The sequence below is a fragment of the Oryctolagus cuniculus genome, chromosome 5, assembly GCF_964237555.1.
Source record: "Oryctolagus cuniculus chromosome 5, mOryCun1.1, whole genome shotgun sequence".
Lineage (NCBI taxonomy): Eukaryota > Metazoa > Chordata > Mammalia > Lagomorpha > Leporidae > Oryctolagus > Oryctolagus cuniculus.
Genome location: NC_091436.1, coordinates 22016722 through 22044309, shown reverse-complemented (window position 1 = coordinate 22044309; position 27588 = coordinate 22016722). Strand labels below are relative to the sequence as shown.

The window sequence follows — 27588 nt, the reverse complement described above, 5'->3', positions numbered from 1 at the left end:
AAGACTCAGTTATGTTTCTGAGGGTAATATATACATATATTTTATATGTATACATATATTTTAAGTGTGCATGTGTATGTTATTTGCATACATATGTTTTTATATGTACACACACATATATGAATATTCTGATACAATTAAGGGGTCCATATTGACAACAAAAAAGGAGTCCTCACAAACTAGTAGTGGAAACAAGCATTAAACATACATAATTGTATCCACAAGTTTATTTGAAAAAAGTGTAAGAAATACTAACATGAAAAAAATAGTTTGGGTTCTTTAGGGAAACTGAATCAATAGAACAGGTGTGTGTATGTATACAAATGTACATTTGTGTTAGTTTCATCCAAAAACACCCTCATGGACATATTTCAAAATAATGTTGAACCAAATATCTGGATATCTTGTGACTCAGTCACGTTGATACATGAAGTTAACCAACGCAGAAAACAAATGTGCTTACATCAGAATGAGACGACTACAAGGTCTGGGTAAACTCCATGGGGGAATAACTTTAAAATTGAGACTGAAAATCAGTTTGTGAGCCAGTGGAGTAGTTGTAGGTGGTAAGAGCAGAGAAGAGAGAATTTTCTATGGGTGAGCTACATGGATTTGGACCTAGAACTAGAAAAGATCACAGAAAAGACCAGAAGAATTTTTTTCTACCTAGAGTCTTGTTGGCCTTCCCTAAGGAACAGAGTTGAGCAACCTACGTACTCTAGGAATCCTCCATACACCTCCCTCATCTGAGCAAAGAGGAGCTAGCAGCTGCAGATCACTGGTGCTATTCACTTCTCTACAAATAGGCACTATCTGTAAGTAAGGAGCTGCTAGAACCTCTACACATCCCCTTGCTCTGGCCTTCTACAAATGAACTTGTAAGAACAAAGAGAATGATCTACAAAAAAAAACTTTTAATCTTCAGAACAAAGATCATATTTTATGTCTTTGATTTTGTCCTTGGCTCCCACAGAGCCCTTCCTCCTTTGGAGAAGCACTCTAGAAATGAGTCATGATGTTTCCTGCACTTGATCCTTGGCCTTAGAAAGAGGTAGGATAGATCTGTGTCCGACCACACGTAAGTAGCTGAAAGAATTTTCATCTGCAAACTCTAACTTGGTTTAAGTAGCTTCAGGTTGTGTGTTTGAGTGGCCATGAATAAAAGATTTGATGCCAATAGAAAGGAAATATTTTTCAAGCAAGGAAGCATCAAAAATCATTTATACAGCACTTTAAAAATGACGTTTTTCTTGGGAACATCACTACAATTATTACTTGAACAAACACCATTCATGTATTGGAAAAGGCAAGCAATCCTGTTACTTTGGCAGCATGCTCTTCACTTGTGAAACATTTGCTTTCTACCACATGCTATATGTATCACACTTGAAACCATCATGTGACTCCAGGTTTGCATTACAATCTTTGCATACAACTTACACGTTCTAATGTCCATTATAACCCATACTCAAGAACAAGGATGTATGTCCTAGCATTTTAAATATGACAAAAATCATAGTTTATGGTTGTAATACAGTTTTAGAATTGTTCATTAGGGCCCAAGCATAAGGTGTAGATTTCTAATGGTATGACAGATCTAGTTTGAAGGGTGGAAAACAACTTCAGTATCTTCACCACATGTGAATAGTTTGGGCCTTCCAGAAATCCAGCTGTGTTACTATAGAAACTTCATGGCCTAGATGGAGTGCCATCACCCAACAAAAAAGCTAAAATTCAACTACTCTATTAAAAATTGGTAATTAAAGTAAATATTGAATCATCTAATTATTAGTTACAGATAACACTTTTCCAAAATATTATACTATAGGAGATGTTTTTAAAAAATCATTAAATATGATTGGTCAATAATGAAATATCAGAGTGGGAGTGGAGGGTTGGCTGAAATGATGAAATTTATTGTTTTATTTTTAAATGTAGCAAGCAACCTCTGAAAATATATCTTTGTTTCAAAACCGCATTAATGATTTTTCAAAAGCTAAGTTCACTGCCTGCTAAATAAGTCCTATGCTTCTCATCTGATGACAGAAGGGACTGGTAGCGACTGTTTTCAAAGAGCAAAGCTCAGAGGGTGCCGTCATCCAGCAACTTTATTTTTCTCTAAAACTTTCCCTTTAAATTTGCACTGGAGGGTGCCCATTTTCTTCTTACTTTAAATGACATTCAGGGGCCGGCGCCGCAGCTCACTAGGTTAATCCTCCACCTTGCGGCGCCGGCACACCGGGTTCTAGTCCCTGTCGGGGCTCCGGATTCTGTCCCGGTTGCCCTTCTTCCAGGCCAGCTCTCTGCTGTGGCCCGGGAGTGCAGTGGAGGATGGCCCAAGTGCTTGGGCCCTGCACCCGCATGGGAGACCAGGATAAGCACCTGGCTCCTGCCATCGGATCAGCGCGGTGCGCCGGCCGCAGCGCGCTGGCTGCGGCGGCCATTGGAGGGTGAACCAACGGCAAAGGAAGACCTTTCTCTCTGTCTCTCTGTCTCTCTCTCTCACTGTCCACTCTGCCTGTCAAAAAGAAAAAAAAAAAAAGACATTCAGAGTAGCTTTCATAATTTAGATAATTAAATGTCCTGTATACAGATCTAATCACAAGAAGGTCTCTGTTCGTTAATTAGTATGTTCAGTCCAGTGTATTAATAAACAATCCTTGGATTTTGATTAACTTTAAAACTTCTGCCCTGCCTTAGAGAGGACCTGATAATGATAGATGTCTTCAGTCTGACTGGGGGAGGGCTTAGACTGGTTTTCCTCAGACAATAGCTGCTCAACCAAGAGCTACTACTTAGTATGGGAGAAAATGAGGGTGAAAATCAAGAGAACAAAAGGTTTCATTGGCCTGAAATTGGTCTGTTTGTCTCTGTCCTCTGGAAGGCTATTAAGGGAACAAAGCTGACTTGTCCTGCTGGGGCATGTTGAAGAGATGTAGCTCCTCCAATTGATTGCTTGTTTCCTTCACTATTCCTGGGCATGTGAGAGCACTTCCAGTTCCTCTCTGCTCCATCTATTTGGCTTTCTAGGTAAGGAGAAGGTCTCCTGGGAAGATCTAAGACAATCCTAGCCTTTTTTTCTCTTTTTGCATGTGGTTGAAAGGCATCATGGTGAATTTGACTCCTCATCTTTTCTTTTTGCAACTTCTTCACAGATAGCTCAGCTACTTACCTATAAGAAGTCTCAGACAGTGTCTAGCAAAGTCCTTACGTATAGCAAGGCCTCCGGTAGTTTTCTTGAAGCTCTGTCACTAGTTTAGGAGACAGACCAGATTGATGAGGGAGGTACTCAATATGGTAATCTCCAAGGAAGTTTCCCCACTGATGTTCAGCCTTCTCTGGCCAGTTCAACTTAAAGCATATCAAGCACCTGAGATGAGGGAGAGGTGAGGGTAACAAAACTGGCTCTGAACAACTCTTTAGAGTCTTATGTAAGGACGACCTTATTTGGTATCTTGCAATAATTAGCATCTATTTTCATGGGACTTCAATAAGAAACACTTCACCATTTTATCATCTGAGTATCATACACCTTGATATTTTCTCTATTTGACAGTAATTACATCCTGATAAGTTAACACTGAATTTAATATTAAAAGGGAATTAAAGTTCTGTGTGATTATAAAACTTTAACATGTGTGCACTCAGTGCATTCTCAAATGATGGTATTGTTGGATCATTTTATTGTTCTCCCAAATATTAGGAATTATATATAAATAAACCAAACTGCAATAACAAAAATCAATCAATAAAAGATTATTTTAGGTCATACAATATATTAGTAATGGCAAATCTGAACCAGATAAATTCACTTCCATTACCACCAATTATCTAGCTTTGCCTTGTTATGACATGTAGTGTACCTTTGCTTCCAAATGACTTCATAGTAACTATATTCTGAATGTCCTATGGAGAACAAATTAGGTAAGAGTGTCTCCATCCTGAGACACAAGGATATGTTCTCACTCATTTAAGCCAATCAGGAAACACATTTCCTAACTTCATAACTGGATGAAGGATACAGTTAAGAGATAAAATTTGGAGATCCTGCAGGGGCTCAGGGAGGTGCTATGGGGCTATGTGGTGGAGGTGCTGCGGCAGCAGCCGCCCGACCTTGTCGACTTCGCGGTGGACTACTTCACCCACCTGCCTGAGGCCTGTGTCCACGCCTTTGCCCCATCTGCCCCCTCCTTCAGCCTAGCCCAGTCCCAGTATCCGACAAGAATGCCACCAGCGACTCCGAGGAAGATGCAGACTTGGAAGTTCTGATTCCTAGCATATTTGATAGACGAGCATCAGTCTGTGCTGAGGTGTATACCCCTGACGAAGAGGAAGAAGATAGAGACCCAAGGGTGATTCATCCTAAAACTTATGACTAGTGATGCAGACTTCAAGAACCTTGCAAAGATAGTCTCCTTTTCAAAAATCATGATCAGAAATAACTTTCTCAAGTTCTTGATGCCATGTTTGAAAGGATAGTCTAATTGATGAACATGTCATTGATCAAGGAGATGATGGAGACGATTTTATGTCATAGAAAGGGGAACCTATGACATGTTGGTAACAAGAGATAAGCAAACATGCTCTTTTGGTCAGTATGATAATCATGGCAGTTTTGGAGAGCTAGCCCTGATGTACAATACCCCAAGAGCTATTACCACTGCTGCTAATTCTGAAGGCTTCCTTTGGGGACTGGACCAGGTGACTTTTAGAAGAAATATAGTGAAAAACAATGCAAAAAAGAAGATGTTTGAATCATTTATTGAGTCTGTCCCCTCCTTAAGTCACTACAGGTGTCGGAATGAATGAAGACTGTAGATGTCATTGGAGAGAAGGTCTATAAGGATGGAGAATGCATAATTGCTCAGGTGAAAATGCTGATAGCATTTATATCACAGAATCTGGGGATGTGAGCATCTTGATTAAAAGCAAGATTAAATCAAACAAGGATGGTGGGAACCAGGAAGTTGAGATTGCCCACTGCCATAAGGGGCTGTACTTTGGAGAGCTTGCACTAGTCACCAACAAACTCAGAGCTACTTTGGCTTATGCAGTTGGAGATGTCAAATGCTTAGTTATGGATGTGCCAGCATTTGAGAGGCTTCTAGGGCCCTGCAAGGACATCATGAAGAGAAACATCTCACACTAGAAGAAACAGCTGGTAAGATATTTGGCTCCAACATGGATCTAATTGACCCTGGGCAATAGGAGTGCCACATGCTAGAGCCTTCAGTGTGACACCAAAACCTTCCAGTCAGCCACAAAACACACGGAAAACAGATACAACAGAACTGTTTCTGCTGTTGCCACAGCCATTACCACTTCTGTGGTTATGGCCATTTAGGAAACTTGAAAAGTCAGTACTAAAGGATGGACAGAGGTTCGACCCACACCTCCACTTTGCTTCTGAAAGCTTATTATTAGACCACTTGTAATGATTATTCCAAGCCAGTTTTCACATCTTTGTTTCAGAATGCCATTTTTCTCCAACAATTTAAGTGCCTGATACAAAGTCCAAAGTATACACATTTTTCTTTCCTCTCTTGCTGCTACTATTGCTTTTGAAAGTTGTCTCAAGGTCTGCAGAAACCTTTTGTTTAACGGTGGACATGCTCAGCCAGTTTTTCTTATTAAGATGTTAAGATAGTTGGGCTTCTAATTGTTAATCCCAGAAGAAGTTAATTTAGCTTGTATCTAAAACTTTTTTAACCTTTTAATTATATCAGGTAGAATTCTGGTCAGTTATCCTAATTAGTTGGCATGTGAATTTTCTTTATTCAGAATGATTTAAAATCAGATGCTATAAGGAAATCCTAGGAACGGTATAAGTTTACATAGAGATATCAAATATTGTAGTCAAATTTATATTAAATCAGGAGGCCCTTTCCAATATGATTTTCTGTTTCTGTTTAACTTGTATAACTCAGTAAATCTAAAGAGATCATATGCTGGAGCTTGGGTCATTCCTGTTGTGGATAGTGATGGAGCCCAGTCAGTTATCTTCCATGTCCACATAATCTAGGCTCTCTGATTTTACCATGGACTGTGTGGCCAAGAGATTTCCAGAGTGGGTGACCCACCACACCTTGACAATTCCTTAGTTTTTCTTGTTTTCCATGAAGCAGAAAGACTCTTTTCAGACTACCCTAGGTAGCCTACATTTCAACTTTCAGAATCATGAAAGATTATAACTAGTGCTCCAAAACAGTCAGCTAGCACTGGGAAAGCCCATGTGGTGATCACACATTTTCCTAAGGTCCTGCTTTTCCATGGCATGGCTTTATTATGGAATACATTCAGAAAGTGTATCTTATACTTTAACAGACAAGAACCACACATTTCTTTTAAAAGTAGCAGCTTCATTGGGCTTCAGGAGTGACACCAAATCTGGCCCTCGGCCCTGTGAAGACATTGTTTGAACACTGAGCAGATGTCCCCTCCCCATCCGCCATACTGGCGTTAATTAGGGTTGCATGAATTCCATGCCAGAATCACTCCTGTAGGCTTGCAAGGCATGGGCCTTCTCATCCCACCTCCTCATACATCCCAATCTAGTCTTTTCCTTCACAGACCCCTCCTTGTTTTTCACAGTAGAATTTGTCAGGTTTAAGTTCTCCAGCTCGAGCTATTCATTGACATATAGTTAATCAGTCTAGACCTTGAGGAGGCTGAGTTCTAGAGTTCTATGAAGACGAGAGACTTTAAAGGGACCAGTGTGAGTGAAACACGACATAGCCATTACCACAGTGCCAGGACCTGACAGTGTTGCAGTTCTCCTTGAAGCATGAGGAACCAAAGGTGGCATGTCAAGTTCAACTCAGGGCTGTGGGGTCCACATTGGAGCAGGCAAGCCTTGCACTGGTGGTTGGTCACCATAGGAAGGAGCATGTGTTGGGAAGAGATCTATTTATTAACTGTTTTATGTTGCTCTCTTCTATTAGTTAGGGCTGCATGCCCTCTTTTCTGGCTTTGCTGTTATTTTTGGATGGTGGAGAAAATTCCTAGAAACCCTGAGGTCCAATCTGAAGTGATCTCCTTTCTTTGGGCCTCTAGCTTATCCCATCCACTCTTCTCAGAAGGAATGGTTCATGTATTCTTGTCCTCTTAGTCAATATCTTCATATAGAATTGCTATAGGTTCTCACAAACCAGGGGAGAACTTTTCTTTGAGCGATTTAATGAGCAAATTCAACAGCAAAGTACCAAGAGATGGTTCTCCAGCGAGGACAAGCTATGTTCCTCCTCTGCTTGCCCAGACTCTCTGCTCACCATGGTATAGTCAGTGAGAGGTCCCAGTGGTGCACAACAGCACCCTGGGCACACAGCATTTCATGTTGTGTCACGGCGGCAGTCCACTCATTTAGAAAAAATGAAAGAGCATTTTGCACAGAGAAAAAAGAAAAAGACCCATTGGTGTCATCTTTTATCTTTTGTTTTTAGTTGGCTGATGTAATTTTTGTTCTTGGCACACACTTGTAAACCAATCTTGCCAATGTAAAAGTTGTTTTGGTTTTTCACTAAGCTTAGCTTTTGTTCCTCCTGTCTTGACTGCTGACGTTCCCTCAATGATTCTAATGTCTATTTTTTGGGAAGCAGCCTTCCCATGGGTTTCCTTTTACATACTGCAGGGCTATCTTTATACTTAAATAAAAGACAAAAATTGTCACTAATCTCAAGGGGGATTTGCAGAAAATCATTCAGCCTGATTTGAGTGAAGGGTAAATTTCTCCTTGTGTTCTTTAAAGCTTATTATAATTGTAATAGAAGAAATCAAATTCAGCATTATTGTGCTACCTCATGGTAAAATGTTTTAAGGTCTTCTTTGGGTCCTGAGTTCTAACATAGTGTTTGAAATTTCTTTCAATTGGAATTATTTTTTTAAATCATTCGGGTGAATCTTATTTTAAACTGTTTTACACTTATATTTTAATCCCAGAAGAATAAGTGATTAGAAAGTAATCAATTCTTGCTCTGTGGTATTAACATAAAATTAAAAGTCATTAAGAAATCATTGTTTGCCATAAACAAAATTGGGTGTTTTAAAAAGAGACTCTAGGGCTTGGCTTCACTCTTGGTTAATAAAGGTTGACAAATTAAAAAAAAAAACCTTGGTTCATTGATGACTTTTCGGAAACAAACTTCTTCATTGTTTCTGATGATAAATTCTATAGATTCAATTAAGTTTCAGAAGTTTTTTACAGATTTATTGAAATATGAAGAGACAGCATAACATGAAAATGATATTGTAAGAAACTAGAAAGAGGCCGGCGCCATGGCTCACTAGGCTAATCCTCCGCTTGCTGCGTCAGCACCCCAGGTTCTAGTCCCAGTTGGGGTGCCAGATTCTGTCCCAGTTGCTCCTCTTCCAGTCCAGCTCTCTGCTGTGGCCCGGGAAGGCAATGGAAGATGAACCGAGTGCTTGGGCCCTGCACCCGCATGAGAGACCAGGAGGAAGCACCTAGCTTCTGGCTTTGGATTGGCACAGCACGCCGGCCATGGCGGCCATTTGGGGGGCAAACCAACGAAAGGAAGACTTTTCTCTCTATCTCTCTCTCTCTCACTGTCTAACTCTGTCTGTAAAAAAAAAAAAAAATTTTTTTTCATCCCATCTTTGAATCACTGTAATAAAAGGAATCCAAAGTCTGTCTGGCCTTTGGATTTCTTGGTTATCTGAGCAATAAGTTACCCTTGTTCTTCAAGAAAGATGTAGTAGATTTTTGGTTACTTGTAAATGAAAGCATCTGTGCTGTTGAATGTGGGTCTTTTGAGAACATTATCTGTGTATCACATGCAACCCAGCTTTTGGGAATACAATTGGGTGTTCATTGTTACCAACATAGCACTTGGGCTGTCTTATTGAATTGGCTACTGTATTTGTGATCTGATCATTTATTTTCTCTACCATTGATCTGCAGGAGGTTGGTTTGGCCAATTACTGTTCATGCTTTTTCTTCTTCCATAGTCATGTTTAAAGATGCTATAGTGGACATACTTGTTACATGTTTGCCTGTGATTCTGAGCTAACTTTGCTGTAACTCTGGATTCAGGTCCTAGTTGTACCAATGGAGTAAAAGGAAAAGAACTTCACTGAGGAAAAGAAATTCTGGGAAAAGAACTTCATTCATTCCCAGGCTCTGCCATAGCATCTAATGCTGTTATTGCTCTGTCCCCAAGATTGCCCCAACAACAGATGGAGTAATAAGAGTGTGGGGAGCAACTCGGACTAGACTGTTACTGGAATTAAGACTTATTCTATGCATCTGCTCTCCCACAATATGGCGCTGGGAGAGGAGTAAACAACTTTTACACAGCTGCCTCCAGTTCGACCAATGACCTGCAGGAGCTGATCCTGCTCCTGATTGGAGGAGAGCAGCGTACTCGGCGTGTGGGTAGCAGAGTTGGGATTGGTGGAAGAGGACTATAAAGGAGGAGAGAGACAACATGCACCAGGAGGAACATCTAAGGGGAACATCCGAATAACATCTGAGCAGCCCCCGAGAGAGCCGGCCGGTGGTGTGCCGCTCCCCTGCGGAAGTGGGGAAAGTGGCAGGGGGAACCGCCCTTCCACGGAGGTGGAAGGATTGGCAGCCAACCCGGGAAGGACCAGCAGCAAACCCGGGAAGGGCTGAGCAGACGAAAGAACAGCGCAGGGTCCTGTGTCGTTCCTCCGTGAAGAGGGGGAGCGACAAAGAGTAAATAGAAAACTTATATATATATATAACCATACCCCAAACTTATATATAACTGGTGATTCATAAGATTTAAAAGAAAAAAGACTGACATTCATCTTAATATAGTATTTATTTTATTTCTATGTTAAAAAACTATTACATGAGAAACCTCATCTCATCAGTCACATACATGAAATCCCTTTTATAAGTTTATAGAAAATATACACAGAAAAATGATTAGATTTCATAAGATTAGAAAGCTCTGTGATAATTGTTTCAATCTCAGGAAGCTATTTTAGTAAAGATTAATTGAAAAGCAGAGTCTAAAATAAGGATTTGATAGTGCTGGTAGCTTATATAGGAAATGATTCAAGATGCTAGAAAGAGAGAGTAAGGATAATGAGATCGGGATGAGGGAAGGTCAAAAAATCTGTTGATCTGATTATTATTGTTGGCTACAGAGGCTCGACATAGTTTGGAGAAACATGAAAAATGGTGTTATTGTGTTTCAGGTAACTGTTCCCCAAATGCTCACATCCATTTTTATAATTTTTTAATGATTCTCCTCCAGGAATATAGTCATTAGAGGTCACTCCCAAAATGACTCCTGGAGATGTGTCCAGTAATTTGATGATGTTCTTTATAGTAAAAAATGCCAGTATTAATAATATTTAGCATAATCAATAATATGTTCATATTAAATTTATAGTTAAAATAACTCTCCAAAAAATAGTTAATTGGTATCCAATTAAATTCCAGGTGAAAAAAAATAGCTCCATGAATCAAATTTTGAAAACTACTTTCTGAGAATCTGTTTTTATTTTTATTTTTTTTTTTGTCATTTTGGCAATTAAAGTTGGCTATATAAACATGTTGTTGATCATTAACCTTTTGAAAGGAGGTAGCTCTTTAACTTAGCAGGAAATAATTTGAATTCCTGCATCAAAGTGTTTTATAGTAAAATTTTTTGTTGTTGTTTTGGTAAGAAAAAACTTTTTCTACCTACCAAAAATGAGAATCCCTAAGTGATTCTCATGTTTAGCTCAAGAAGATTGCCTGGTTTATTGTATTATTGATACCAGGAAGCCTTAAATGCTCCATCAGTTAGAGCTGAGAAGCACTCTTAAACAAGGAGAGCAAAGAAATCTTGGGAGGGGAGATGTACGTAGTTGTTGATATGAGTGGATCATCTCTGCTCTTGATTCTTGGAAGTATACCATAGGAAGAATTAAAAACACTTGTAAATTTACCAAAACCAAAATAATTCCATTTCCTAAAAGGAAGCAATTAGCAATAGCAAATGCAATAATAATTAATACAATTTTAGAGACTAGACAGGTAGAAAGTTGATAGATATATAGACAGATAGAAGATAGATATTTTGTGGAAGACTATCAAATATAACTATATGTACATAACAAAATGACTTCTTTCTGGCTTCATGGTTACAGTGAGTTTTGGGGATGAATCTACACAAACATATTATCAAGACCTGCAATCCATGTTTTAGGGTTTATTGTAGGTGTTGTACATTCTTCAGGCTTTGACAAATATATTAATACATGTTGCAGTTGAATTCTCAACAATGTTGCAGTGGATTCGTTTCTGAGAGGAGGAGCATGGTGGGGGCAAGAGGCGCGGAGTCATCACACAGACCCCGGGAGTCAGGTGAAAGCAGGCCTGAGGCGAGCAGCCCACAGACTCGTTTATTTGAGTTAGTACAACAGCTTATATAGCCAAGACCAGCCAATCCGGTCAAGGGGCGGTCTATGCCCCAACTAATCACAGCCTGTTGCCAGGCAGTTTCCAAAGCCATACAATCACAGCCTGTTGTCAGTCAGGCTCTTGTTGCCAGGCAGTTTCTGAAACCATCCAATCATGGCTTGCCATCAGTCAGGATCTGTTGTCATGTGGTTTCCGAAGCCATCCAATCACAACCTGTTGCCAGGCAGTTTCTGTTGTCAGTGGCCATCTTGGCATGACCTTTTCCCCTCATTCCACCACAAATACATGCATTCATAATTATGGTATCATACAGAGTAATTTCTTAGCAGTATTTTAAAATGGTATCAATTGCATCGGTTAATTCATCTTTCATTTCTGACTCAACAAATAGACATTAAGCAATGTTAGAAAAGACCTTATAGATTTTTTTTTTTCATTTTTTAGAAGAATTAAACTCCACCAACAGTGGAGTTTATTTATTTATTTATTTTCAACAGGCAGAAATAGACAGTGAGAGAGACAGAGAGTTATAGACAGAGAGAGACAAAGAGAAAGGTCTTCCTTTTTGTTGGTTCACCCCCAAAATGGCTGCTAAGGCTGGTGCGCTGTGCCAATCTGAAGCCAGGAGCCAGGTGCTTCCTCCTGGTCTCCCATGCAGGTGCAGGAGCCCAAACACTTGGGCCATCCTCCACTGCCTTCCCGGGCCACAGCAGAGAGCTGGACTGGAAGAGGAGCAACCGGGACTAGAACTTGCCACCCCCATGGGATGCTGGCACCGCAGGTGGAGGATTAACCAAGTTAGCCTTGGCGCCCGCCCAGAAAAGACTTTACAGATCTTATCACTGACTATGGCCTGATCCATGAAGTATTACTGTGCTACCAACCTGCAATGCTTCACTGGGACCAGTCTCCATAATAAATTGTATCAAAGGTTAGGGAATGACAATTAAATTCATTGCAGCCATGGCTTCTTGAGACAGGAAACAACTCAGACAGCCTCCTTCATAGGCTGCTGTATTCTTTTGAGAGGAAGACAGCTTATCTAGAAGGAACACAAGGAAGATCCATTGCATCCAAACTGGAATCATTATGTAAGAAAGCTCTGCACTATTATTTATTTTGAAAGAACTGAAGAGTTATTCCAGCAAAATAATTTATCAGTTTCAGGGCCTATGGACCTATTCTTTATGGGTCTATCCACCTGTAGATAGCTGTATTTCTTAGAGATTTATTTTTTCTTTTGTTGTCAAGTCAGACCAAGAATTGAAACACTTATCCTAAAAGTTTTCTGTGATGTATATCTCTTAGTATAGCTCATAGCTCATATTGAACTATGCAATAGTTTGAATCCTCATATATACCTGCAAAGTACTTGCCAAATCAACTTGACTGAAACTCAACGCTAATATTGGTCGTTTTAGTTTCACTCTATACCCACACCTTTACTGAAGTGTTAGTATTTTTCAGGAATCTAGGGTTGATTCTTAATCTTGAACAATGCAATATAGTCGTAACTCTGAAGGACACCTTCAGTTGACAACATAAATAAACTGCATTATAGTGCATGTATGAGGATTCAGTCATAAATTTATTACAGTCTTTACACTATCCAAGTTTCTCTTGAGATGTCTGATAGTTGATAGACATTCCACAAGGCATGTGAACTATTTATTTCTGTAGCTTCTGCAATTTATCATCTACTTATTTTACATTATCTATAAACACAACATCTAAACTTGATTATCTTTGTTTCAATCCCATACCACTACCCATGTTCCATTGAACTACTTATTCTCCTCTTCAACTCCAATGAATACCTTTGCTTTTAATTTCTGTCTGCCAAGCTAGAAAGCTTATTTGTAATTTGGATTTGCAAAAAGAGATTTAAGTATGTGGTGAGGGTATAGAGAATTCATAAACATATTATCATTGCAAGCTTGCATTTGAAAGGGAAGATGAATTTTATTAGCAGAGAAAGATTTAAAATTTTATTTATTGTTAAAAAGTTTGGAAAGTTTTGCTTCTATGAAGCAAATGCAGCAATGTAGTTTTAGTTTCAAGAATTATAAATCTGGGCTGGCGCTGCAGCTCACTAGGCTAACCTTCCGCCTGCAGCGCCGGCACCCCAGGTTCTAGTCCCAGTTGGGGCTGTGGATTCTGTCCCAGTTGCTCCTCTTCCAGTCCAGCTCTCTGCTGTGGCCCGGGAAGGCAGTGGAGGATGGCCCAAGTGCTTGGGCCCTACACCTGCATGGGAAACCAGGAGGAAGCACCTGGCTCCTGGCTTCTGATCAGCGCTGCACGCTGGCTGTAGCAGCCACTTGGAGAATGAACCAACGGAAGGAAGACCTTTCTCTCTGTCTCTCTCACTGTCTAACTGTGCCTGTGAAAAAAAAAAGATAGAAAAAAAAGAATTTTATTCTAACTTCAGATCTGTAAAAATTCTCATTATACTAATTCACATAGACAAGTTCCTTGATAGATATCCTATTCTAAAGGATTCTTAAAATCATAATTAAACAGTGTAATTCCATCTATAGAAGGTAATAATGAGACATTTGGACTCATGCCAGTGTTAAGAAGAAGCAGGCCTCTGCTTTCCATTGTGGGAGCCTCAGAGATGCAGATCCCAGCAGTTCTCTGCCCCAACAATTAGACCTGGTTCAGGATCAACTATCAAACATGTGATGTCCTAGCATAGGACTTTAAACCAAAAGGAAATGACACAAAGACTCAAGGTCAAGTCAAAGTCAAGGCAAAGTAGAGGAGAGTCTGAAATGGACTGATCTGGTGAATGACTGCTTCTCCTCTGGTGTTGATTGACTCCAGTAAACCTCCTGAGCTTGTTTATAGTCTTTTGTTCATACATGGGCTACAAATATTATACTAATATACTAACTATTATATATGTGTGTGTGTGTGTGTATATATATGTGTATATATATATATATAGATAGATAGATAGATAGATAGATAGATAAAATCAAGTCAGATTCTGTTGTTTGTCACCAAGAACTCTGGTTGATTCAGAATTTAACCTTCTCATTATTAAAGCTGCATATGGAGGAAATATGAAATGCACATACTCATTTAAAAAGTCCCTGGGGAGAAATTTTAACCCTGAATGACATTCTGAATAGTGTATGTTGTAGATAGGTTAACTTCCCTGCATACCAGTGTCTGCATCAGAAGTGTGGATAGTAGTGATTTTCATATCAGATCAGTAACTTTTGTGCCTTTTGGAACTGTTGGTATTCAGTTGAGGTCTCTGTCAGCTACTAAGACACAGTCAAGGGGGCATGACCAGAGGCTACTATAGAGCTTAATTTCCTCTTTACTCTTACAAAAAGAGTAATCAAGGTAATATTCAGTTCTATTCTCTAGGTTACTTTGAACAAAGAATTCCTCAATGTTAAAAAGAAAATTATGAAAGCTTTTTGCTGCAGAAGTAAAGACGCTGGTTGGGATGCCCAGATCCATATCATATTGCCTGGATGCAAGATCCAGTTCCATACCCAATCCCAGCTGCCTGCAAACACACACCCTGGGAAACAGCAGGTGGCAGCTCAAGTAATTGGGTTCCTGCTTCCCATATCTGGGCCCTGGATTGAGTTCCTAATTCCTGACTTCAGCTGGTCCAGCTTGGGGCCATTATGGGAATTTAGGGAATGAATAAATGGATGCAAGCCTCCCTCTCTGTTTCCTTCTCCCTCTCCTCCCTCTCCCACTCCCTGTCCCCTGTCCCTCCCCCTCTTCCTCTTCTCCTCCTTCTCACTCTCCCTTGTCTCCTCTCACTCTCCTCCCTGTCCTCCTGCCCTCACAAAAAGAGTTAAGGAAAATTTTAAAATGTAATAAAACCTGTCTCACATTTCTTATAGCTCCATTATTCAATAAATCTATGTTTCGTCTCAGAATTTTTTTTTTCTGCATCGTATTTTCCAAAAATAATGGGCTGAAGCAAAATGTTATAGGGATAACACCTACACACAATAGCACATATTTCAAATAAAAATAGCTATCATCTATTGAGTGGTTGCAAAAATTTAAGTGCCTAGTGAACAAATTCATTTAATTCTCACAACAACCCTATAAGGTTGGGATTATTCCCAAGATCAGATAAATATAGGAGCTAAGATTTCAACCCAAACAGACTTGCTCTGGAGACAAAATTCTTAAATTAAAATTCTGTGTCTTATATGTTAAAAGATAAAACATTAAATGCTTAAGGAAAATGTCAGTGTTTCTCTGGAATAAATGAATGAATTGTATTCTTTAAGATAGATATGAGAGGGGGCCAGCATTGTGGCATGGCAGGTTAAGCCCCAGTATACATGCAAGGGTCATCCCATATGGCCACTGATTCGAATCCCAGCTGCTCTACTTCCCATCTGTCTCCCTGCTAACACACTTGGGAAGGCAGCAGAATATGGTCCAAGTATGTGGGCCCCTGTACCCATGTGGGAGACCAGGATGGAATTCCTGGTTTCTGGTTTCTGCCCAGTCTAGCCCCAACTGTTGCGGCCACCTGGGGACTGTACTAGTGGATAGAAGTGTTTCTGTCTGTCTCTCTCTTCCTTTCTGTAATTCTGCCTTTCAAATGAATAAATATTTTTTGTCAAAAAATTGAAAGATCTATGGTATGCATTTATCAGATCTAGTGTGATTTTGATCAAAAAACTGAAAAGTGGTTGACACATTGCTTTCAACAATTTGTATATTGTTTTCTGTCAGGCTACTTGCATGCAAAAATAAAGTTTAAAGAAAATGAGTATATAAGCAACATAATTGGAGGAAATACAAAAGAAACACCTGACAAATGACTTGTTATCCAAAATGTACAAAAAGCTTTTAAAACTCAAAAAGAGAAAAACACAAATGATGTGTCTAAAGGATGAACCAAGCCTTCATTAAAGAGATATATAGATGGCCAATAAGCATATATAAAACATAACAAAATCCTCCACATTAAATGTGGGTGTTGCTATGAGGGAGACTATGCATTTGTGGGGGCAAGGGTATAAAGGAAGTCTCCACACCTTCCACTCAATGTTGTTGTGAATCTAAAATTGCTCAGAAAATTAACGTCTTTTGAAAATAGTTGACTTAAAAATCACTGTTAGTGTCTTTCTATAACAATGCCAAGTCAAACTCCTCTGGCTAGACTTCTAATATATTGAATTGGAGTGATGAAAGTAGACAATCTCTGCTGGCGCCACGGCTCAATAAGCTAATCCTCCACCTTGTGGCGCCGGCACACCAGGTTCTAGTCCCGGTCTGGGCGCCGGATTCTGTCCTGGTTGCCTCTCTTCCAGGTCAGCTCTCTGCTGTGGCCCAGGAATGCAGTGGAGGATGGCCCAAGTCCTTGGGCCCTGCACCTGCATGGAAGACCAGGAGAAGCACCTGGCTCCTGCCTTCGGATCAGCGTGGTGTGCTGGCCGCAGTGCGCCGGACACGGCGGCCATTGGAGGGTGAACCAATAGCAAAAGGAAGACCTTTCTCTCTGTCTCTCTCTCACTGTCCACTCTGCCTATCAAAAAAAAAAAAAAGTAGACAATCTCGTACTGTTCCTAACCTTAGCATAAAGATAATTTCAACAAGGAGATAAAGTATTAGAAAAATGTTAATTGGTAATGCAAGAAATAAAATACAAGGTGTCAGATTTAGTTTCTAATTATTAAATTTATATTCTTTGTCATATCGTATACTCTATCAGATTGAACAAATTGCTTTCTATTCCTAATTTACTGAGACTTCTTTTTATGTGTTGATATTGAATTTTGTTTAAATCTTTTTATGCATACATGGAAATAATCATATGTTTCTATTTTATCTTTTGCCTATTTGGTGAATAATAGTTATCATGTCTGAATGTTTAATTAGCTATACATTTTCATATTGTATCCCACTTTTGCCATGATATAGTCTCCTTTTTATATGTAATTAGATTCAATTTATTCATGGTTTATTGAGGCTATTGCATCTAGGTTCATTAGGGAAATTGGTAATTTTATTTTCTTATGACATCTTTGTCTGAGTTTGTTATCAGAGTACCCCTTGCCTCATTTAAGTAAGATAGAAAATATCCCTTCCTCTTCTATATTCTGAGAGAATTGGTATTTTTTATATAAAGATTTATTTATGTATTTGAAAGGCAGAGTTACAGAGATAGAGAGGAGAGACAAAAGGAGAGATCTTCCACCCACTGATTCACTTCCCAAATGGCCGCGACAGCTGGGGCTGGGCAAGGCTGAAGCTGCTGCTGGCACTGAGACACAGAGTGACTAAGTGTGGCTCTGGGGCAAGTGTCCTGTAATCCTACAGCTGCAGCATACAGGGGATCTGCTCCTTGCCCTGTAAGATGCCCTGGCTCCAGCTCTGGGTGCTTCTTTTTTTTTTTTTTTTTAATTTGTAATGAGTGTCAAATGTTAACATACTTAAACATAAATGAACCCTTACAATTCACAACAAAGAGATTAAGGCTGTATGAAGATGACCTCACTCAACATTTACATGACAAGAACATTGTTATGATGCATTATTATTAAAATATTGATATCTAATATATATATATATATACACAATTTTAGGAAATGAGGAATTATCATAGAAATTCTGGGAAGAATTTCTCCAATTAGTGGAAAACCACTTAAATATAGATGTTGTATATGTTTAGCCCTGGAAATTGCAACATGCAAAAATTGAGACTGCTTGCTACATAGAAACTCTGTAGCTAATACACAGCTCGCACAAAAAATTAAACTCCCCAGTGATATGCACAAAACTCATCAATAGTAGATACCACCGAGGAGTAGAATTAGAAAGAAAGCAAACACTTATAAGGTATAGGAATACTACATTCCATAAATTCTATCCCCTTTGAGTTCACCTTGTGGTAACTGATAATTATAAACACATGCATTTCATACATATGACAGCAACAGGGCCACTTGCTGTCCCCTGCGAAAGGAGTTTAGCATCAGCTTTACTCAAAGAAGCTCAGGTCTGGGGCTTTTGGGGGAGGGAGCAATATAGGTTCTTTTTTGGAGCAAAGCATTTGCTCAGAGCTCACTCAGCTTTCTAGACTGATTGAAGGCCAGTAAGAGTTGCGGAGTTCTCCTGTAGTGAGCACTGCCAGTTTGTGGCAGTGGTGAGAGACATGAGGCTTTCTGATCACCTCTGCCTCGCAAGATGGAGTCCCCCTTGCCAGCAAGCTGCAGTCTGCTTTGCTCCTCTATCTATGTGGATGTCCCAAGTCTCCATGCTGCTTCCAGTTGCTGTTACTGCATAACTGAGGTTTGCTCTCAGTATCCTGGAAGCACGGCCCTTCTTTGCTGCTCTGGTGCTTCTCTGTGGCACAGGCTGGGGCAGGGCCTCTCTATTCAGCCCTCTTGCATCCTCCTGCTTTGTATTCTGGCTTGCAAAGTTTATGATGAAAAACCATCCATTATTCTTCATTCTTCTGAATGTGATATGTCTTTTTCTCTCTGTGTTGTTCTCGGAAGTTTAAATATAATACGTTCAGGGATTTGTGTATGTATTATGTGTTTATTTAAGTTGTTATTCTCTGAAATTTTTGGATTTGTGGATTTATATATATTACAGACTTTAGAAAATTCTTTGCTGTAATATCTTCAAATGTCCTTTGCTTCATTCTCTCCTCTTTCTGATATTTCAATTATATACACCTTAGGTTATTTGATACTGTTTCACAACTTGTAGATATTCTGTTCCTTTAAAAATTCATTTTATCCTTGTATGCAGTTTAGCATTTTTATCCTTTATCATCATTGTTAGAATTTCACTTTAGTTTCCTCTCAATTAATAAATCATCAAAGACTTTTATCATCTGTATCATGTAATTTTTTAAAAAGCTTTATTAATTTATTTGAGAGGCAGAGTTACAGACAGAGAGGGGGGGGAGAGAGAGAGGTCTTCCATCTGCTGGTTCACTCCCTAAATGACCATGGTGGCCAGAGCTGGGCCGATCTGAAGCCAGGAGCCACATGGGTGCAAGGGCCTAAGCATTTGGGCCATCTTCCACTGCTTTCCCAGGCACATTAGGAGGTAGCTGGATTGAAATGGAGCAGCCAGGACTCAAACCAGTGCCTATATGGGATGCCAACACCACAGGTGGTACTGCCAGCCTCATATCATGTAATTTTTTAAAAATTTCTACTCTTTCTATTGATTTTTTTCTTACATATTGCTTTCTTCGTTGAAATTATCCATCTAATCATATTTCTTTTACATCTTTTCCACTAGAGCTCTTTAGATGTTAATTATACTTAGATTAATTTTCATGTTTGATGGTTAAAATCTGAGTCACATCTCTGCCTTGTTCCCTTGATTGTTTATTCTTGATGCTGTTAGATCCATATATATGTAGTGAACATTTTTTGTAAGAAGTAGGACAGTGATAAATAATATTGTTATCTAGACCTGTCTTGTCTTTAGCTAGCTTTCATTATGATGTGTTGTGTCACTGTTATTAGGTGTTCAATGGGGTGCTGGCTTCCAGTTCTAATATAGCATTCCTTAACAGAAATATAACATTCTTAATAAAAATATAACAGAAATATGATATATAATTTTAATTTTCAGAATATTATTTCGATAGTATAATAGAAAAAAGTGAATTCTGTCTTGGTAAAATATTTAATTTAACCCAACATATTTAAAATATTGTGCTTTCAATATAGCTCTAACACATTTCTAGTGTTCAATATCCACATATGTTTTTTAACTACAATACTAGATAATAAAACTTGAAGGTTTTGGTCTATATTGAAGGATAGTTTGCCAGAGTTTTTCCTTAATGTTTTTTTTTTCATCCTCATCTTTATTTTTCCCTTTTGCCTGTGCATTGGGGAAGTTTCTTCTCTATGCTTTTGACCTTCCACTACTAGTGTACATTTGTTACTTGTTACTCTGACTGGTGGTAGGCACTAGAGAAACACCCTCGGTTATTCTAACTTAGTTTCATTCTTAGGCAGGCACCTTGTCACCGCACTGCAGGAGTGGACTGTTCTCCATGATTCTTTTCCCCTCTCTAATGATTTAGTCCAGTATATATTTCTGCGCCTTCTTCTGGGTTAAAGCTTATTTTCATTCCTTTCCTGGATCTACATTGTGTCATTACTTGTGCCTTAATTTTGATGATGTTTACTCTCCTTCAGAGACTTGAGGCTTTTGTTCCATAGAGAGACGGGGAGAATAATCCAGGGAGGGCTTAATTCTTTTCCTATTGGCTTGTTTTTGCATTGCTTAGGGTCAATAAAGTCAGGCTCAAGACTCTTGTCTTGTCCCAGGTCCAGGGTGGTACCATTCAGTGAAGTCTGTGGAGAACAATCTGTGAGTTCTGCTCTCCTGATGTTTCTGGTCCACAGGAACTATATGCTGTCATAACAGCTTATACTTTACATTTATGGAACCGGTAAATTTTAGTAAAATTACTCTCTGGCCCCTAGGGCTTTGGGTTTCTAGCATCTGCCTTAGGTAATCAGGACCAATGTGCCATCTCTGATGTAAAGAATTGTTTTTCCTTATCTTCAAATTGTTTGGTTGCTCTGTTATTAAGTAATCTTGTGAATTGTCTCTAATCTGGCACTTTCCACCTCCATGTATGGGGTGTTGCAATGACCCCTAGTTACAAATCATAGCTACTAGATAATGGGCACACTAAATCTAGGACTTCATGACATCATCATTCTTTGTGTGTGTTTTATGTTTTTGCTGGAGCTTGCTGTGACAAGCTAGATTCCATCTGTCTGCTCAGTAAGAAGGAAAATGGCAAACACAACACAGGAAACAATTAGAGCTAATAAATGAGGAAATATGAGTGGAATCTTGAAGTTGGGATGATCTTTAAACTGCAAAGGGACAGCAATATTCTTAAATGGACAACTGTTCACCTTCACTTTTCTTGTGCACTATTTAATGCAGTTACCTCTCTCCAGAAAGTTCCAATGCTGTAGAATGAATTAGCTGTCATATTTTGTATCAGTAGGTAGTAAAGGAGCTGTCTTCTTCTTTGGAGCTGGATTTTAAAGAGATGTATAGACATTTGGTAGAGCTAGTGTTTTATTTCCAAATCTAAATTTTTTAATAAAGAAAAAAGATATTAACTCTTCGCTAGACATTTTTATTGTTGTTTATCAGATGCTGTGATAGAAAAATTTCTCTAAATAATAGAAACAGATTTATGTACATTTTGTGTCTTTATTCCTATTGGTTCTGGGAGGTTTTTTGTGCTATGACTATTCCTTGTCTTTTCTACAGTGGTGCAGCCATATTGGTGAGGCCCTCTAATTTTTTTTTTTTTGAATTGTAGTCAATTGGACTTATTTTGGAATTTGAGAAGATATCGTAAGTGTAAGAAGTTATGCATTCAATACATTTTCTGTTTTTTCCATGTCATACCTACCCTTGTCACTCCTCAGTTTTCTCAAAATACCTTGCAAATAATAGTTTAAGTGTTAAAAATGCTCAATAAATGTATTTTGATTAAGAAAACCATTTCTGCTGACTGTTAGATTCTCCTCTAATTATGATAGCTAGCTTTTGATATTCCCCTCAAACATCATTCCAAAGTAATTACCTAGATATTCTGAAAGCCTCTTAACTTTGGCTCCAGAGAATGCATAAACTAAAATATTGTGTAGTTCATACACAAAAGATTTATAAATATTCACCATTACTGCTATTATTAATATTCTTTGTTTTAAAAAGCAAAAAAAACAGCTTCTCTCCTTTCAGAGCAATAACACAACTGTAAAAGCTGTTGCCAAGCAACCTGCATTCACAGCTCAGATGGGCTGAACTGTTTATATTCATATGTGGATGAAATTGACCCACTCCTTCTCTAAAAATGAAGTCTTTGAGATATTTTACCAAACTTTCAGGGTGTGGGCCATGGTATTACTATTGTCCAGGGGATTCTTAAACAGATACAGCTGCTGTATATAAGCTATCACTGCATGGGACATGTTCCATTACGGATATCTAGTTTGAGGTCTATTTCTCCATTAGACTGTGAATTCATTGAGGGCAAGAACTGTGTTCTCCTTAATATACAGGAAAATGTCTTATACAGAGGCAGCACTCTATAAGTGTTTGATTGATGCATGAAAAGTGATTTTATGTAAGTGTCTGTGCTATATGCTTTGTGGAAAAATTTCCTACTTGAACTTAGAGTTTTAGAGGAAAGGAGGGAACTGTTAGATTAAAATGCCAACAATATTAAATTATTATAAGCCCAAATTGAAGTACTAATTTTAAAAATACTAGAATTGTAAAATTTTAGAATTAGAAGAAACATTATAGGGATTTGTCCAGAGCTTCTCAACTCAAGTTCTCATTTGATTCACACACATTGTTTTTTAAAGGTGGCTGGTCTAGGGTTTTGAACCAGAGGATCTTCTTAAGTTTCCTAAGTGATTAAACTACAGAGCCAAGATACTAGTGATGTAGTCTAACAGTCCAATCTGATGGTGAAGAATATGACTCCAGAGGAATTAAGCTATGAGGTTGTAGGAAGAACATAAGCTCTGGAGTCACCTGCCAACCATGTGACATCCAATTTCAGCCATCTTTTCCTCATTGTCTGTAAAATGGAGACAATAATATTTACTTGTGGGTGCCTTCTGAGATGAAATTGGATGATACATGCAGTATACCTAGAACCATGATTGGTGGGCATGGTAAAGACCATCTCTTCCCTTAACACTTTTCTCTGAGTTGCAAACATACTGTGAATAGACGCTTGGACCACTGATTTCCAGACTCTTCATATTCATATGGAAACTCTAGCTCTGATGTTTTCACTGGGAATGAACATGCAGAAGTGTGAGTCTGTCAAGACACCTGCAGGACACACATAAAGAATGTGAAAGGGTAAATTAAGAAAGTGAAGGAAGGAACTTTTTCCAGAGGTGTGTGGCAAAGTTAAGGGAATCATCAGGGTACTATGACGCAGGCAGGGCCTGCCAGATCAAAGGCTCAGAGTAGTACATAGAATCTACTGCTATCTGTGGCTGGGAAAAGACAGGTTCACTTGGCAGAAGCTGATTCCAAGTTAAAGGAACAGAGCTACTGGCCAAATTACAGCCTGGCAGAAAGGGAGCTTATAAAGAAATCTCTCTCTTCTCTCACTCTGCTTTTTTACTGGTGATCATATTGGTAAGTCAGAGGATGAGGAAACCTAGTTGGAGTAATTCTGAAGATCAGTCCCTGGGAACAGAGCAGGATGATGAACAATAGAGAAAGCTATGAGGGCCACACAGAAAATATCCAGGTAACTTCTTGACCTCTACTTTATGGTGGACACTTCCTATACATGGTGTCTTTAATGATTATGTTGCTTTGAAGATAATCCAATTGAGCCTAAATTATCCTAAAATGAATGATATTGTGATACAATCTTCATAGCCAGGGCTCACATACATGCCAGTAAATAAATGTTTCCAAGCAGGGAAATCTAAACTTGACGACTGAATGTGAGTCCACTACAGAAGAGGCACAGCTTTCATTTCAGCACATAGACCCTTGGCTAGATTCAGGATGGAAATCAGCCTGCTGGGTCTAGCAGCCAGAGACACAAAATAGCCAAAACCCACTCCCTCCTCAGCAGCTGTCTGCATTCCTGTCCCGTCTGTTCACCTCCTTGTTTTCTAATCTATCCATCTAAGAAATGAGAAGAACACCTGCTTCTCATCACAAGATTGAGATGTTTTGTAAGAAATGGAGATCATTTTTATGGAAGAAGAAATGGTATGCACTTACATGTAAAGTTGAGGTTGGTGGCATAACACTGGTGTTAATTTTCTTCAACAGCCAGGGCAGATATAAGATACCAAAGATTTTGTTTCTTTTCCTAAACCTTACATGAAAATTACTTGCAAGCTTAAATGTGAAACTCCTGCCTTTGAGGAGTTTATGTTCTTGTGGATCAGAAATCAAGCATTTCTTGAAAGGAGTTAATATTGAAGTAGGTAAAAGTTTTGGTGATCTTCATCATTTGCATTTTCAAAAAGAACTTTGAGAATACTGGGCAGGCCAGACCTTGCAATTACTCATCAGAGGTACAGAAATTGCTTAACATGGAGAGGAGGAAACTTCCTGAAACCACGTGAGCATTCTCTATTCATGGAGAATATTTTGGGTATTATTTCTCTGTTATTTAGGTTATGCTTGAACCATGTACTTTAAGCATTCTAATCACTTATATTTTATCCAATGGAAGTCTCCTGATCTTTAGTCAAGTAGTCCAAGCCAGCAACAGCAACCTTTCAGGAATCTAGATCCCAATTAACACAGGAGACTTTGCCAAAAAATATATTGAGGGGGCCAACGCCGTGGCTCACTTGGTTACTCCTCTGCCTGCGGCACCGGCATCCCATATGGGTGCCGGGTTCTAGTCCTGGTTGCTCCTCTTTCAGTCCAGCTCTCTGCTGTGGGAAAGCAATGGAGGATGGCCCAAGTGCTTGGGCCCCTGCAGCCGCATGGGAGACCAGGAAGGAGCATCTGGCTCCTGGCTTCGGATTGGTGCAGCGCTAGCCGTAGCAGCCATTTGGGGGGTGAATCAACGGATGGAAGACCTTTCTCTCTGTCTCTCTCACTGTCTAACTCTATCTGTCAAATAAAAAATACATATTGAGGGCCATACATGGATTTATATTAGTGAAGATGTCATCATAATTAGCATGATGGGACTTAGAAATGGGGTTTCATCAATGAAGTAAAATGTATTCACAGTAACTGGATCCACCAGAATATTTTAGAGGTATTCTAGGGTTATGAACCTGCTAATATCTATAGTCTATAGTCTCAGGAAAGTTCCACACCCAGTGGTATCTGACTCAGCCGCTGATTTATGAGGGTTTCTGTTTTACTAATGACAACCATTGGGATAACAGATTTCTATACCTACAATGTTTCTGTACCTGCCTTTAGTAATCTGTTCATGCCAGGTGTAGTTGGAGCACTGAAAAAATGACAGAAAACTAGGGCATCTTTACACTTATAGACTGTGCCTCCTTCCTAATAAAACATTGTTCACTAAATGTCTATGAGTTTCACAGAAGTAGCTAACCCTCAGGCAGCTCAGATCTTTTAGGGACATTATTAGAAGTAAAAATAACTCAAGATTTCTTAGATCAGTTGGTAACAGTTAACTTTCTTTCTATTACAACTACTTTCTTGATAATACAGGTATCTTTTGGATAGTTGGGGAAGCAGACTATTATTGATAATTTCTTATAGATATATTTATTCTAAGTTTTAATTTACCAAGACAATAATAGGACTTTTGAATCAAACTGCTAGGTTGGAAATAGCCCATGTTTGAAAAAAACTTATTTATATTTGTTTGAGATAATGTTTTAATTTACATTGTAATCAAAAGCTTATTGTGTGCCTCTACATAAAATGTTCAACAAAGTTAAAATATATAGTCCACTAGGAAATAGGTAAGGGTTATACTCAATAATCAAAGGGAAAATGTTAAGTTTCACTCAAAAAAGCAATTTTTTTAAAGAATTATTTTATTTTATTTTGAAAGACAGAATTACAGAAAGAAGTAGAGCCATAGAGAGAGAGAGGTGCTCCATTCCACTGGTTCACTCCCCAAGTGACCGCAATGGCCAGAGGTGAGCTGATCCAAAGCCAGGAGCCAGGAGCTTCTTCCAGGTCACCCACGTGGGTTCAGGGGCCCCTTGGGCCATCTTCCACTGCTTTCCCAGGCCACAGCAAAGAGCTGGATCAGAAGTGGAGCAGCCGGGACTTGAATTGGTGCCCATATGGGATGCCGGCACTGCAGGCCAGGGCATTAACCCACTGTGCCACAGTGCCAGCCCCCCAAAAAAAGCAAATTTTAAAATAATCAGAAAACCATTAAAACCATAGTAGTATGTAATTCCTATCAAAGTTTGACAAAACACTGTATTTATAGCAAAGAAAATACTCTCAGGCATTTCTTTCTTTTTAATTTTAACTTTCCTAACAACTCTTAATTATACTGATTAGTGACTTCTCATTTATTTAGTTTAGGAAATGGAAGTAAAATCAGAAATGCAGCCTTGAATTTACAATAATTCTTCTCTGCTGTGGCTATCAGCAAACCTTTGGATGTTTCTTAACTGTTGCTTATACTTCAGAGGTAAGCAGTTAGCTATTGCAAGTTTGATTACTGCGTCCATTTCTCCATTTCTATTCTCAATGTGATCTTATCCCCAAATTGATAGATGCTGCTGTATTATGAATTATTAACAATGAGTGGATTTTATAGTTTGGTAAAGAGATAAATTATTATTTTTTTCTTAAGGTTAATTGCAGTCCCTTATGCCCCATATATTCTTTAGCATTTCCTAGTGGGTGAAATCTAACACATTATTGAAAACATAACTTGAATTGTGTAGAAGAAAAGTAGTCTAAAATAAAGATCACAACTGCATTTGTGTTTGGGAACAACAATGGTGATATGAATGTGCAAGAGGTGACAGAAAACATTAGCACTTCTTTGCTCTCTGAGCCGTCCTAGTAAAACTGATCTCAGGGTTCAGCAGATTACACCAATAAAAACATTGGACATGGAACTGATGTTTTCTAAAATTCAAGGTTTTTACAAATAAACATATTTTTTTTAAACTTTTATTTAATGCATATAAATTTCCAAAGTACGACTTATGTGTTACAATGGCTTCCCCCCCATACCGTCCCTCCCACCCACAACCCTCCCCTTTCCCACTCCCTCTCCCCTTCCATTCACATCAAGATTCATTTTCGATTATCTTAATATACAGAAGATCAGCTTAGTATACATTAAGTATGGATTTCAACAGTTTGCTCCCACACAGAAACATAAAGTGAAAAATAATAGATGATTTTTTTAAATGATGATGAAATCAGAGCAGACCTATTGTCATGTTTAATCCCAGTGAGAGTCAAGTTGGGAATTGATAATTTCTTTTTTTTTTTACAGAGGATCAGTTTAGTATGCATTAAGTAAGGATTTCAACAGTTTGCACCCCCATAGAAACACAAAGTGAAATATATTGTTTGAGTACTCGTTATAGCATTAAATCTCAATGTACAGCACATTAAGGATAGAGATCCTACATGAGGAGTAAGTGCACAGTGACTCCTGTTGTTGACTTTACCAATTGACACTCCTGTCTATGGCATCAGTAATCTCCCTATGC

At 38.8% G+C, this 27588-nt stretch overlaps 1 protein-coding gene and 1 pseudogene across 2 annotated transcripts in view; both read left to right on the top strand.

Moving 5' to 3' along the window:
• The window catches only part of GRM1 (glutamate metabotropic receptor 1), a 447639-nt gene that overhangs the window by 225587 nt on the left and 194464 nt on the right, over positions 1-27588 (top strand). The window lies entirely within an intron of this gene.
• On the top strand, positions 4039-27529 carry LOC108177314 (cAMP-dependent protein kinase type II-alpha regulatory subunit pseudogene; annotated as a pseudogene).